This window comes from Nansenia antarctica, assembly GCF_963989245.1.
Source record: "Nansenia antarctica genome assembly, chromosome: 2".
Classification (NCBI taxonomy): Eukaryota; Metazoa; Chordata; class Actinopteri; order Argentiniformes; family Microstomatidae; genus Nansenia; species Nansenia antarctica.
In genome coordinates this window covers 84,134,042-84,147,089 of record NC_137675.1, presented here as the reverse complement: position 1 = coordinate 84,147,089, position 13,048 = coordinate 84,134,042, and the positions used below count along the sequence as shown (strand labels likewise).

The following is a 13,048-nucleotide window of genomic DNA, read 5'->3' as shown; positions in this document are numbered from 1 at the left end:
TGTCAGCAAAGGATGACAAGAACATAAATGTTCGTTGTACACTCTGTGCTGGCAAGAAAATATTGTCCTGTGGTAAAAGCCTGAATGGTCAGGGTAGGTTTTAGGTTTTGTGAAACCACTCCTTGCTAGTTACTGTTAAATAAAGATTATATTTATTTTATTGTTTAAAAACAAGTATTTATGTTGGGTGAGGCAAAGAAAGACTCTTTATTTTGTTGTTTTAAGTTATTGTTTAAAGTTTAATTATGTAATTTAAGTTACTGTTAAAATAAAGTGAGTTTTGGCAAAACCAGTTTTCATTTTTATGTTGCGGGGGGGGGGGGGGGTCGGGTGCCTAGGCAGCTGCCAATAGTAACTAAAAAAGTAACTAGTAATCTAACTTAGTTTCTTTTAAAATCAAGTAATCAGTAAAGTAACTAGATTACTTTTTAAAGGAGTAATCAGTAATCAGTAATCAGAATACTTTTTCAAAGTAACTGTGGCAACACTGGTCACCATGTGTCAATCCTCCTGATCCCAGCCTACACTCCCATGAGGAAAAGTGCTCCCATCACCACTAAGACTGTCAGAACCTGGCCAGCAGGGTCCGCTCCACTGCAGATCTGCCTGAATGACACCTCATGGCAGGAATATGAGCATGAGGTTGAGGACCTGGAACAGTTCACGTCGTCGGTTCTGAACCACATAGTGAACTGCACCAACTCAGCCACCGTGGACAAACGGGTCCGGGTCTACCCCAACACGAAGCCATGGATGACTGGGAAGGTCCAAAAACTGCTCAAGGAGAGGGACAACGCCTTCTCAGGGAAGGGCACACTGCTGTACAGCACCACCAGGGCTAACCTAAAGCGCGGCATCCGGGAGGCCAAGGCAGACCACAGAGAGAAGATTGAGGAATGCTTCCTGAGCAACGACTCCAGGCGGGTGTGGCAGGGGGTTCAGCACATGACAAACTTCAGAGCCAACAGGCTCACAGCCGCGGAGGACGACCCCCTGCTGGCGGAAAAGCTGAACTCCTTCTACGCCCGGTTCGACGAGGGGCGAACGGAGGTAATCACAACACAAACACCACTCTCTCCAGCTCTCAGCAGCCTCACCCTCACAGAGCATGAAGTGAGACGCGTGCTGGAGGCGGTGGACCCCAGGAAAGCCTCAGGGCCGGATGGCGTCCTGGGACGGGTGCTGAGGGACTGCGCCGACCAGCTGGCCGGGGTTTTCACCAACATCTTCAACCAGTCCCTGTCCCAGGCCACCATCCCACCCTGCCTGAAAACCTCAACTATCATCCCAGTCCCGAAGAAAAGCACGGTGAGCTGCCTAAACGACTACCGCCCGGTGGCACTCACACCAATCATCATGAAGTGCTTCGAGAAACTAGTCCGGGCCCACATAGTCACACGCCTCCCGCCCAACCTGGATCCATACCAGTTCGCCTACAGAGCCCACAGGTCCACAGAGGACGCCATCGCGACGACTCTCCACTCCACTCTATCCCACCTGGAGACGGGAAACAGCTACGCGAGACTGCTCTTTGTGGACTTCAGCTCTGCCTTCAACACCATCCTTCCAGACAGGCTAGTGACCAAACTACTAGACCTGGGACTATCACACTCTATATGTGCATGGATCAAGGACTTCCTGTCTGACCGCCCCCAGAGGGTGCGGGTGGGCTCCCACACCTCCACAGCCCTCAGACTCAGCACTGGGTCCCCCCAGGGCTGCGTGCTAAGCCCCATCCCCTACAACCTCTACACCTACGACTTCACCCCCGTCCACCCCAGCAACTCCATCGTAAAGTTTGCAGACGATACCACCGTGGTGGGCTGCATCTCGGGGGGGGGACGAGGCGGCGTACAGGGATGAGGTGGAGCAGCTGGGCAAGCTGTGCAAGGTTAACAACCTGCTGCTGAACCAGTCAAATACCCAGGAAATCATCGTGGACTTCAGGAGGAAAAGATCTGAGGTCCAGCCCCTGCTCGTCGATGGAGGGAGCGTGGAGAGAGTCTCAACCCTCCGATTCCTGGGGGTGCACATACAGGATGACCTGTCCTGGAAGATCAACACAGCAGCTATCATCAAGAAGGCACAACAGCGGCTCTACTTCCTGAGAGTCCTCAGGAAAGACCACATCGGACAGGAGATGCTGGTGACCTTCTACCGCTGCGCAGTGGAGAGCATCCTCACCTACTGCATCTGCGTGTGGTTCTCCAGCTGCACAGCCGCAGAGAGGAATGCGCTACAGAGAGTCGTGAGATCGGCCCAGAAGATCACCGGCGCCCCCCTCTCTGGAAGAGCTGTACAACACACGCTGCCTCAGGAAGGCCTCCAAGATCTCCAGAGACCCATCCCACCCTGGGTACGAACACTTTGCTCGGCTGCCCTCGGACAGGCGGTTCAGGACCATGTTCGCAAGGACAAACAGACTGAAGCTCAGCTTCTACCCCAGGGCCATTCAGGCCCTGAACACAGCAAAGACCTAGGTTCTAGGCCCTGGACAATCTAAAGCCCCCCCTCCCAAATTTCGTTGTTTGGTACCTGTACTATATCAATGACAATAAAGACCATTCATTCATTCATTCATATAACATGTAATGTTATATATATGTTACGGTACATGTGGGAAGACAGTACATGTGGGAAAACTAGGGTTAGGGTTAGGTGCTACGTCGACTTGGTACATGCTGGCATGTCTAACCCTAACCCTAATCCTATCCCTAACCCTAACCCCAACCCTACCCCTAACCCTAACCCTAACCGTAGCACCCTAGCACCTAACCCTAACCCTAGTTTTCCCACATGTACCGTCTTCCCACATGTACCGTAACATATATATAACACTAGACAGGGAGAGCAGATTTATTTTTATGGTGTTCCGAAATGAACGATATGAGGCTGGGAGGGAAAAATCACAGTATACCCACTAGAAAAAACGACACTACACCACCGCTACACGCAGGCTTCAGACTTGCACAGGGAGACAACATTGGATTTCAAGTCTCAACCGCTCAGCCAACACAGGGGACCTCCGCATTTCACTGGGACTCTAAGTTACTTCTTGAAAAGGATTTGAAAGGAAATCCTAAATGCATTGTGAACCACATTTGGTTTTACACATAAAGCAACATAATAATAATTCATTATATTTATAGCGCTTTTCCGAGGCTCAAAGACGCTGACAATATGGGAGAAACGGAAAACACAGAAACAACAAGCAACAGATAACATGGGCACATAGAACACAGAGTTAACGAACAGGGAACACAGTAAAGCAGCAATGTCCAGGGGGGAGGGGGGTGGCAAGGTTAGGGGAGATGGTTAGGGGTAGAGGAGGTTGACAACACATAGTAGTAGTATTACAGATACCACAATATAGACATAGTTATATTATAGGTATCATAATAGATGTTATCAGAGACAGACTTTCAACAAAGATGGTGTCTCACCTTTTCAGGTGTAGCGGCAACACGGCAGGCAGGTGACTGGAGGAGTCCCAGCAGGTGTTCTCCTACATGTCTCAGGTATGGATGGCAGGTATGGATCACATGGCCAGGTGACCAGGGTCAATTACAGGACTTGACGGTGTGTTTTTGCATCGATAAACATGTAAATATTGTTCCATAGAGTGAGTTTCACGCATGCACACACACACACACACACACACACACACACACACACGCACACGCACACACACACTAGCTATGTTAATCATGTAAACAGCAAGCAAAGTAGTTATGGAAATGGCATCTTGTAAATCCAAGCTAATAGGCCCAGTTTCAACCCAACGATTGATTGAGATGTTTATTTATGTGCACCTACTGTGTATATGATGTAGATACAGCAACAATAATGAATATAACGGAAAACAAAAGCATAAAGCAAAAGAAATGATTGCACATTTATCCCTGTACATTATGAAGACCATGTTTTTATACCTTATTTTAAACTGGATTATGTTTGGACATTGCTCTAACTCCACATTCAAACTGTTCTACTCGCTCCACAGATTGATATACAAAACCCTTTCTTGGTGGTACGAATACTGTGTGTTTTGAAATTTAAAAAATATCTGGTTGTTCTCACCATTGGCAGCTGAGGGCTGGTGTTGAGTGTCTCAGAAGAAAGGAGTCAGTCAGACCAGATACACAGTCAAGAGTCTGAGGTTTATTCCACAAGTCGACATGGATATATGATATAACACACTCTCAGCACTTATATAGCAATGTCATGTACTGTGCATATTGTACAGTACAGGTGCTAGGATCACACCACGGCATAGCAGGATGAAGAATACCTACCATACCTACCGGGGCGGCTGTGGCACAGGAGGTACAGTAGAGTCACCGTCTAATGATCACAAGGTTGGCAGATCAGCGGTTCGAGCCCCGGCTGGCCACATGTCGAAGCGTCCTTGGGCAAGTCACAGAACCCCAAAATTGCTCCCAGTGAGCGGGCCAGCGCCTTGCAATCAATCGTTGTGTGTGTGAATGGGTGAATGAGAGGCCGTTGTAAAGTGCTTTGGAGCAGCAAAAAAGACGCTATAAGTGCAGTCCATTTACCACAGCTGAACTTGTTTTACCCATGGGCCCAGTTGTTCAAAACCTTTTAATCTGGATCAGAATGATCCTGATTTTTTCCCCTGATCCAGGATCAGATCTATCAGGTCTGATTTTGAGTCGTACAGGGGAAGCCAGCCAGCCAGCTCGACCTGATCCTGGATCAGAGAAAGTAATCAGGACCATTCTGATCCAGATCAAAAGTGTGGGGCCCTGGTGTCCAGAGGGGTGTTTGAGGACCTCCACTCCCTCCTCCAGGTTGTCCTGCCAGCCGGCCAATGGCAGGGCCAGGCCCAGCGCCACCTGGATATGCTCAAGGAGAAGGTACCTGTTGGTGTGTCCGTTAGAGGAGGGATGAACCTGATGAACCTATACACTCCAGCCATGCAGGTACGCATAATTATACTTGTCAGATTTGATCAGACTCGACATTAAGAGCCTTAAAGGGTTAATTCAATATTTTTCTACTTATAGTCAGATCACTCTGCAGAAAAATGGTTTCTATTGGGCTACTGATTGATTTCAGTTAGAGGGACCAATTAGGTAATCAACCTATATTAGTTTTACATACTGTAATTCACAGCCTACTTTCTGTCATTGTCTTTTTTTCCTTTAAAAATTTTTAAATAAATGTTTATTTATATAGTGTTGTTTATTACATTGTTGTTGTTTTTTTATTTTTATTTTTTACATTTATTGTGTTTGTATCTTTATGTCCTATGCACCAACCACACCAAGTCAAATTCCTTTATGTGCGGATTATATATAGGCTATATTATTAATAATATATTAAGGCCCTGAATAATAATATATTAAGGCCCTGAACACAGCAAAGACCTAAGTTCTGGGCCCTGGACAGTCTGGACGGATTGTATGGCAGCTGCTGGACTGAAAAAATCAGGTGTAGTGCTGAGGCACAAACATGTACATTTCAAGCCTGCAAACTGTGACACTTTAAATAACGTGAAAAAATACTATTGTGCAATATGACAACCCTAGTTGACTATCTGTGCAGTATAGTACTGTGGATTGTGTACATAGCCTTTATTGATGTAAACCAGCTCCTTACCTTCTTGTGATTTTTTTCTTTTTCTAAAAGTTTTTTTTTTTTCCTTTCCTAACACCAGGGGAGCCACCCCTCCTAAATGTCGTTGTTTGGTACCTGTACTGTAGCAATGACAATAAAGTCCATTCATTCATTCATTCATTATACTTGGCAATAAACAAATATTCTGATTCTGATTCAGATTCTGACCTCCCTGACTGAATCCAAAATGATAGAAAAATAAACCCTATGATTCTCGTTGCGATGTTTTCAAAAATGAAATCCACAACGAAATCATGAATGAACGCCTGCGTAGGCTTCAACCCACACGCGCAAGCACACGTCATGCACTTCTTCTATGGCGGAAGGATATTAGAGAAATACGTGCTGTTTTCACTGTAGTTCCGGGATCTGGACCCGACTGGACCTACTTCCATGGCTGGAAAACACTTGAGAGGCGGAGGGATACGGAAGCGGTCGCTAAACAGGTGCACGACGCAGGACACGGAGGAAACACAGAGGGGGGAAAACGGCTTACTTGGTGAATTTACGAAGCAAAAAAGTCTACTATCTCTGGGACTCCACACAGCAAACACGACGACATACACAGCCGTGGACTGTACAGAATGAGAACACGGTAAACTTGCTTAATATCCTGTCATTCTGCTCCCCTAGTTGTCTAGCCTGACAGCCAGTGTTCACTGTGTGGTTTACCTTGTTGGTGCTGGCTAGCTATCTATCTCAATTGGTTACTATAACAACTGCTTTACTGGTTGCCACGTCGCTGTTTTTTTTTTTAGCCTACCCTCCTGTCATAAATAGGCCAGTTACAATAATATAACATAACATATTATGTTAGCCTAGTTACTTGCTAGCAAATGACACAGAGTAGAACCATCTCCTTCGTCCAGACTCGACGTACGACATCTCTGGCGGTTGGTAGACGCGACGTATGGTTGCGTTGTCTGCGTTTACGCTGCGTACGACATCTCTGGCAGACCTGTCGACGCGACATATGGTTGCGTTGTACGCGTCAATATGTTGTTGTGCTCCACTGTAGCTGTACTGTACAGCGTGATAACAGGCGGTCCAGGACCATACGAATCGCAAGTAACAGCTTAACACCTGTAGACAGATTCAAAAAGATTTAAAAAATCTATCCATTTATGAATGATAGCTTCACCTGCGTTAGTGGGGGCGGGGGGGGGGCAGCAGCTCGTAAATCTACAGGTTCGTGTTTGCGTTCATGTCAAATTGCTTTAACCATAACTGGTGACTGTCTGCAATGGGTTCCCACACTGTTTCGGTCTTGAGTTGCAGCTAGAGCATGATACAGATCAAAAACGGTGGTGTCCACTATTTAGGGGTGTAAGTTGTCAGCTCAGTGATCGATCTGGTTCTGGGGGGGGGGTTTCTCATAAATCACCCAGCCCTGTGTGTGTGTGTCTCTCTCTCATTTGCAGCCAGCCACAAAGAAGTAGAGAGAAAGTGTGCGGAACAAAGACATGGACTTTAAACAGATTGTGAGAGTGTGTCTGTCACCCGCCCCCCACCACCACCACCACCACCATTGACACCACCACGCCCTCTGCAAAGACTAGTGACTAGTGTTTCCAGCCTGGTCTGTTTTACTCTTATACTCTTGTCTCAGGTCACCTATGACACCCTGTGGTCCTCTGTGAGCCTCAGGTGGTAGAGCTTTAGGTGTCTCTGGGTTCGATTCCCGCTGGGACCATATATGCGGAAAAATGTATGCACTCACTCACTGCAGTGTAAGTCACTTAGGATAAAAGCATCAACTAAATGGCATATAATATATATATATATATATATATATATATATGCGTGTGTAATATATAGCCTATATATATATATTGTGTGTGTGTGTGTGTGTGTGTGTGTGTCTGTGTGTATCTGTGTGTGTATGTTTGTGTCTGTTCAGGGTTTCCGTTAACCGGTAATTACCGGTCTTTGTCCGGTAAAATTTGTTGAAGTCCGACTAATTTAAAACTCTTCGGTCATAATGTCCGGTGAAAATAATTCCCTCTTAAAACCCTTCTGCGCCGAAATGTACCCCCGCCGGCACAAATCCGCACCCAACATTGTAATTACCGTACCGTAATTTCTAAATGGTTTGTTCTATCGAAAAAATTCCAACTGTCCCTGAAAGCTGAGATGTTGCACTTCAACCAACATATAGGGTATTACGGTAAAATGTGACGTGACGACATTCTCAGAGTCAGTTTACTCACAGTGAAGGCGGAGGAGGAGTTGTACTCCCGAGTCCGATTAAGTATGATTTGACAGGCAGTTAAACTAAATGCCTTCCCAACCAGCGAGACCAGGGGGGTATTCCATCAAACTCGCTAAAGAAAAATCCAGGCTTATTCTGTTATGTCTCGCGATATTTATCAGAACAACCCAAGTTTATTTTGATAAATCTCACGAGATTGATCGAAAATAAGCCTGGATTTTCCTTTAGCGACGTTGATGGAATACCCCCCTGGTTATAGAAATGACGTTGTTTTATTGATAAAAAAAAGGGTAAAACTGGAAAGAGAAAATAGAAAACTCACATTAATCCCAAACAATTTAACAGACTTCAGTTAACGTAATGTGGAGTCCGTTCATTGATCGATGCAGTCTGTTCATTTCCCAGTGTGGCGCGCGTTCAGCGCTGGACATAATGGCATAGCGCGCATGCGAATCATGTTATATTATTATATTTATTATATAGCTCGCATCTAATCGTATCGGATGAGAAATAGACATTAAACGGCATATACCTGTTCTCCCATGCCTACAGCCTCCCCTACCCCTAGCCATCTCCCCCATCCCTGCCCCCCCCCGCCCCCCCTGGACATGCATACAACCTCCCCTACCCCTAACCATCTCCCCTAACCCTGCCACCCCCCTCCCCCCATGGACATGCATACAACCTCCCCTTCCCCGTTCGTTAACTCTGTGTTCTATGTGCTCATGTTATCTGTTGCTTGTTGTTTCTGTGTTTTCCGTTTTTCCCATATTGTCAGCGTCTTTGAGCCTCGGAAAAGCGCTATATAAATCGAATAAATTATTATTATTATTATTATATATAGGCTAGGCTACACAACAGTAATCACCGCGACAAACAGCTATATTATATTTTAATATGATGACCGGAATATCTCACGTTTGTCCGGTAAATTGAAATCTTCCCGGACACGATGACCGGCACACATTTTTTCTAACGGAAATGTCTGTGTGTGTCTGTGTGTGTCTGTGTGTGTATGTGTGTGTCTGTGTGTGTATGTGTGTGTATGTGTGTGTCTGTGTGTGTCTGTGTGTGTCTGTGTGTGTCTGTGTGTGTCTGTGTGTGTGTCTGTGTATGTGTGTGTGTGCCAGCCTGTTAACAGGAGCAAGCTTGCTGATCATTATTCTGAGCACAGCAGTGCTGGTGGCTGCCTGTCTCTTCCATCAGTGTGTGTGTGTGTGTGTGTGTGTGTGTGTGTGTGTGTGTGTGTCTGTGTGTGTGTCTCAGTGTGTGTGTACGTGTGTGTACGTGTGTGTGTCTCTGTGTGTGTGCGTGTGTGTGTGTGTGTGTGTGTGTGTGTGTGTGTGCGTCTGTCAAAATATTTATGTATGTGACTCACCATTTGTTGTCATGACTGACTGCCTGTGAGGACCAGCTGAAGGAAGATTCAGGGGGAGAGAGTGAGACACACACACACACACACACACACACACGAGTCAGCCCGTGCAGCAGAGAGGGGAGAATAACTAACACACACACACACACACACAGTTCCTATGTGTCGACTCGTCACTCACCCAAGATTCAGTGACTCAGATGGTAGAGACCAAAACACACACACACACACACACACACACACACAGGGTGCTCCCAGCCTGCTACAGCAGGATCTTCTGAGTGCTGCTTGCATTGTGTAGGGTGTGGGCCTGTAGGTAAACAAAGGTTAGGTCTCTCTCTCTGTTTCTCTCTCTCTCTGTTTCTCTCTGTCTCTCTCTCTCTCTCTCTCTCTCTCTCTGTTTCTCTCTCTCTCTGTTTCTCTCTGTCTCTCTCTCTCTCTCTCTCTCTCTCTCTGTTTCTGTCTCTCTCTGTCTCTCTCTCTGTTTCTGTCTCTCTATTTCTGTGTCTGACTCACTGTCTCCCTGTCTCCCTGTCTCTCTGTCTCTGTCTCTCTCTCTCTGTTTCTGTCTCTCTCTGTCTGTCTCTGTCTCTCTGTGTCTGTCTCTCTGTCCCTGTCTCTGTCTCTCTCTGTCTCTCTCTGTCTCTGTCTCTCTCTGTCTCTCTCTGTCTCTCTGTGTCTCTCTTAGGGATGCTCCGATCTGGATTTTTGGGGCCGATACCGATCACCGATTTTTTTCCTCAAGATCAACCGATACCGATTTTTAAAAAAATACATAACTGTAGGCCTACTGACTGGATAGCCTACATATTTTTTGCTTTTTAGACAAAAGCTCTGATCCATTAGGCACCAAGCAAACGCAGACCCATTTTTATGGCATAGTAAAGGTCTGGCCTATCACCCAGTTAGGGCCTGAAGCCCAAGTCAGTCGATATGGCTGTATAAAAGACATCATAAACGTGGCCTTCATGGTTTACATACTGTTACGTCCTCCTATGTTTTCTGTTCAGTTATCTGTCTTCCCCAGGGAAAAAAAAACAAAAACAAAAAAATGATCGGTTTTGCGATCGGCCATTTTTGCCGATCACCGATCGAGTCATTTGGAGTGAAATCGGCCGATTTAAATCGGTGGCCGATAAATCGGAGCATCCCTAGACTCTCTCTGTGTCTCTCTGTCCCTGTCTCTGTCTCTTTCTCTGTCTCTGTCAGTAATTACAGACATTCTTCAGAACCTGTTGTCCAGTCCAGACAGACAGGCAGACAGGCAGACAGGCAGACAGGCAGACAGGCAGACAGGCAGACAGGCAGACAGGCAGACAGTGTAGGCAGACAGGCAGGCAGACAGGCAGGCAGTGTAGGCACAGCAAGGCCCTGGCTCTACTCCAAACCACAAATAGTTTTCTCATCCATCCTTAAGTGGCGGGGCTGTCATGCCAAAACCTGCCGCTTGCCAAAAGCTGCCGGGGGTGCGGCCTAACGCGTCACGACCAGCTGGCACACGCACGCGTCACGACCAGCTGGCGACTGTGACGCGTCAGTCTAGTGTTTTTGAAACCTCCGTTTTGACAGCCCATTAGCGAAAAGCTGTAATTTGCCTCTACAAGTGTTAATATGTCATTTTATGAAGTTTTAATATGTTTTCAGGCGAGAAAGTAACCATATATATTCACAAAATGTATCCGGTTTATCAAAATAACCCGTTTATATATGATCTGACGGTTTTTTCCCCACTTCTGAGAGCAGACGACACATTTGGGTTGTGTCAGCAGATTAACGTAAATGCAAGTGTGCATAGCGCACACACACACACACACACACACACACACACACACACACACACACACAGAGGAAATCTCTGTTTAAACTGACGGCTGATTTCCGAGAGGACGCCCACGGACAGAAGGTGAACTTGGTAGTCGGAGGTAAGAGAGGCTTTGCTATCCTAGCGGGGAGCTAGCTCGCGGTGTTCGGGTGACAGCCAGGGCGCGTTCGTAAATACGCTCTGGAAATCTGATCAGCACTCACGGAATGCCTCTTGTCCAATCAAATGACTTGGTCCCTTTATGACGTTGAACCCAGTGTGCGCTCCGGGGAATTTACGAACGCAGCCTCAAGTTCAATACTCGCAACACACACGGACTGGTCCAGTTTCACTAACCACTGTGTAGAGTAGTAGACGCATCATTTCTACTAACACAGTAATATGACTACATGATCACACTAGTCTAGTCGTGTTTAAGCCCACGTTTCACTTTCTACTCCTAGACACACACTGTCCTAGTCACACACACTCCTAGACACACACTGTCCTAGACACACACACTCCTAGTCACACACACTCCTAGACACACACTGTCCTAGACACACACACTCCTAGTCATACACACTCCTAGACACACACACTCCTAGACACACACACTCCTAGTCACACACTGTCCTAGTCACACACACTCCTAGTCACACACTGTCCTAGACACACACTGTCCTAGTCACACACACTGTCCTAGACACACACACTCCTAGTCACACACACTCCTAGACACACACACTCCTAGTCACACACTGTCCTAGTCACACACACTCCTAGACACACACTGTCCTAGACACACACTGTCCTAGTCACACACTGTCCTAGACACACACTGTCCTAGTCACACACTGTCCTAGACACACACTGTCCTAGTCACACACACTGTCCTAGTCACACTGACACTTGTCGGCCGATCTAACTCTTAACACTCACTTACAGGACTTCTGACACCATGTCGTGTTATTCTATTAAACATACACGTGAGTCCTTCTGTATTTCAATGTAAGTGTCTTTATTTTAACTCGCTCTGTAAGCTCTACAATACCGGTCTCTTGTTGTCTCGTCGTAACCTGCCCACCTGACCTGGGGGGTATTCCATCAACGTCGCTAAAGGAAAATCCTGGCTTATTTTTGATAACTCTCGCGAGACCTATCAGAATATGCCTGGATATTTTTAAGAACTCTCGCGAGATTTATCAGACTAAACCTGGATTTTCCCTTTAGCGATGTTGATGGAATACCCCCCTGATGTCACTACGGTGGCCTGTACACAATAACAATAATACCACAGTTCACATTTAGACCAATCAGGAGCCCTTGTGTCACGTCGTCAACTGAATGTCATTAATCTGATTTTGGATCAGCGGTTAGAGAGAGATGGGCGTGGATTTAGGTGCACTTTTAGTCAACATCCATTATAGCGCTGATCTAGGATCAGATATATTTTAATCAGCTAAAATGTTCAGAATTTGATTCAGTTTTTTTTTTTTTTGAGAACTCTTTTTTTTTTTTGTGGACTGAATCAATTCGTGGCGGAGGAAATTCATTCGTGGCGGCCCGCCACCAATAAATGCATGTAGAGGAAACACTGCAGCAGACCTGTAGGAGATGCACACAGATAATTATATATATTTTTTTTTTCACGACGGCTGCCATTGGCCCCTGGCCTGAGCTAGATTACTCTTCCTGCTACGGCTGGTGGATTGATGAGTCACTTAGCTTAGTCAAATGTATCGATTGTATTGGCTAAATGCCAAAAATGTAAATGTAGTAGGCCTATAGTCCCACGAGGAGGAAGATCAGCTACTTCCTGGACTGGGCTGGTGACATGGCTTGCTGCAGGCCCCACACACACATACACACACACACACACACACACACACACACATTGTGTTGTGTGTCGTCTTCTAACCCATGACATGACTAGCCCCTCAGGGTGTGTGTGTGTGTGTGTGTGTGTGTGCGCATGTTGTTGTACTGTATTTTTACATTATAACCGCTGAGCACCGTT

General features: G+C 46.3%; 1 protein-coding gene across 1 annotated transcript in view; it reads left to right on the top strand.

Moving 5' to 3' along the window:
- The first annotated feature begins 6,139 nt into the window (after positions 1-6,139).
- The window catches only part of sgsm3 (small G protein signaling modulator 3), a 33,019-nt gene continuing 26,110 nt past the window's right edge, over positions 6,140-13,048 (top strand). Inside the window, exon 1 of the mRNA XM_080524069.1 lies at positions 6,140-6,235. The gene's annotated coding sequence lies outside the window, so the exon portion shown is untranslated. The remainder of the gene's footprint in view (positions 6,236-13,048) is intronic.